This window comes from Stegostoma tigrinum, chromosome 46 (assembly GCF_030684315.1).
Source record: "Stegostoma tigrinum isolate sSteTig4 chromosome 46, sSteTig4.hap1, whole genome shotgun sequence".
Lineage (NCBI taxonomy): Eukaryota > Metazoa > Chordata > Chondrichthyes > Orectolobiformes > Stegostomatidae > Stegostoma > Stegostoma tigrinum.
The window spans coordinates 7344848-7347803 of record NC_081399.1 but is presented as its reverse complement, the minus strand read 5'-3'; positions in this window follow the sequence as shown (position 1 = coordinate 7347803).

The following is a 2956-nucleotide window of genomic DNA, read 5'->3' as shown; positions in this document are numbered from 1 at the left end:
ACTACATTACAGCCTGTATTGCATTACATTACACTACATTACAGCCCGTATTACAGTACACAACACACATTACAGCCTGTATTACAGTACATTACACTACATTACAGCCTGTATTACAGTACACTACACACATTACAGCCTGTATTACAGTACATTACACTACATTACAGCCTGTATTACAGTACACTACACTACATTACAGCCTGTATTGCAGTACACTACACTACATTACAGCCTGTACTACAGTACACTACACTACATTACAGCCTGTATTACAGTACATTACATTACAGCCTGTATTACAGTACATTACACTACATTACAGCCTGTACTACAGTACACTACACTTCATTACAGCCTGTATTACAGTACTTTACACTACATTACAGTCTGTACTACAGTACACTACACTACAGCCTGTATTACAGTACATTACAGCCTGTACTACAGTACACTACACTACATTACAGCCTGTATTACAGTACACAACACACATTACAGCCTGTATTACAGTACACTACACTACATTACAGCCTATATTACAGTACATTACACTACATTACAACCTGCATTACAGTACACTACACTACATTACAGCCTGTATTACAGTACTTTACATTACAGCCTGTACTACAGTACATTACACTACATTACATTACAGCCTGTATTACAGTACATTACACTACATTACAGCCTGCATTACAGTAGACTACACTACATTACAGCCTGTATTACAGTACATTACATTACATTACAGCCTGTACTACAGTACATTACACTACATTACAGCCTGTATTACAGTACACTACACTACATTACAGCCTGTATTGCATTACATTACACTACATTACAGCTGTATTACAGTACATTACATTACATTACAGCCTGCATTACAGTAGACTACACTACATTACAGCCTGTATTTCAGTACATTACACTACATTACAGCCTGTACTACAGTACATTACACTACATTACAGCCTGTATTACAGTACACTACACTACATTGCAGCCTGTATTGCATTACATTACACTACATTACAGCCTGTATTACAGTACACTACACTACATTACAGCCTGTATTACAGTACATTACATTACAGCCTGTATTACAGTACACTACACTACATTACAGCCTGTATTACAGTACATTACACTACATTACAGCCTGTATTACAGTACACTACACTACATTACAGCCTGTACTACAGTACATTACACAACATTGCAGCCTGTATTACATTACACTACACTACATTACAGCCTGTATTACAGTACACTACACTACATTACAGCCTGTATTACAGTACACTACACTACATTACAGCCTGTACTACAGTACACTACACTACATTACAGCCTGTATTACATTACACTACATTACAGCCTGTATTACAGTACACTACACTACATTATAGCCTGTATTACAGTACATTACACTACATTACAGCCTGTACTACAGTACATTACACTACATTACAGCCTGTATTACAGTACACTACACTACATTGCAGCCTGTATTGCATTACATTACACTACATTACAGCCTGTATTACAGTACACTACACTACATTACAGCCTGTATTACAGTACATTACATTACAGCCTGTATTACAGTACACTACACTACATTACAGCCTGTACTACAGTACATTACACAACATTGCAGCCTGTATTACATTACACTACACTACATTACAGCCTGTATTACAGTACACTACACTACATTACAGCCTGTATTGCAGTACACTACACTACATTACAGCCTGTACTACAGTACACTACACTACATTACAGCCTGTATTACAGTACACTACACTACATTACAGCCTGTACTACAGTACACTACACTACATTACAGCCTGTATTACATTACACTACATTACAGCCTGTATTACAGTACACTACACTACATTATAGCCTGTATTACAGTACATTACACTACATTACAGCCTGTACTACGGTACACTACACTACATTACAGCCTGTATTACAGTACATTACACTACATTACAGCCTGTACTACAGTACATTACAACCTCTCTCTGCTATCTGTATTCGATGCTTTGCGTTTGCATCATCGTCCCATCGCAGCATTCATTCCAAACACTGATCCGTACATCTCCTGTTAGAGGGCAGGCAAAATCATCCCTCTACCCTCTACCCCCACCCCCCATCAAACACTCCCCAGGGCAGGGCAGCACGGGGTTAGATACAGGGTAAAGCTCCCTCTACACTCTCCCCCCCGTCAAACACCCCCAGGGCAGGGCAGCACGGCGTTAGATACAGAGTAAAGCTCCCTCTACACTATCTCCCTTCAAACGCCCCCAGGGACAGGGACAGTATGGGATTAGATACAGGGTAAAGCTCCCTCTACACTGTCCCCTATCAAACACTCCCCAGGGCAGGGGCAGCACAGGGTTAGATACAGAGTAAAGCTCTCTCTACACTGGCCCCCATCAAACACTCCCCAGGGACAGGGACAGCACGGGGTTAGATACAGAGTAAAGCTCCCTCTACACTGTCCCCCATCAAACACTCCCCAGGGCAGATGCAGCACGGGGTTAGATACAGGGTGAAGCTCCCTCTACACTGTCCCTGCTTTCAGTCCTTCCGCAGTGTGAGAGCGACCACTCAATCGAGTGTAGAGTTTGCGGAGACCCTCCTGATGAATTGAGCGTGCCTTGTGTCGGGGCAGTGGGGGACCCAGTGTCCTGTGGGGGTCGAACTGCTCGATTTCTGACTCTGCACAAACCAGTCCCCAGGTGGTGAGGGTCATCGACACTCAATACACCCCCCACCCCGACTGGCATAGGTAGAGACATTGTATCTCTGTATAGTTAATGATTGAGACTGGGTTCAGAGTGAGGTGGGGCGAGATGTTGGGAGGGAATTTGGGACATGAGTAGGGACCTGTATGGGTCAGCGCATTGAGTACAGGGAGCTGGGGGGTTCA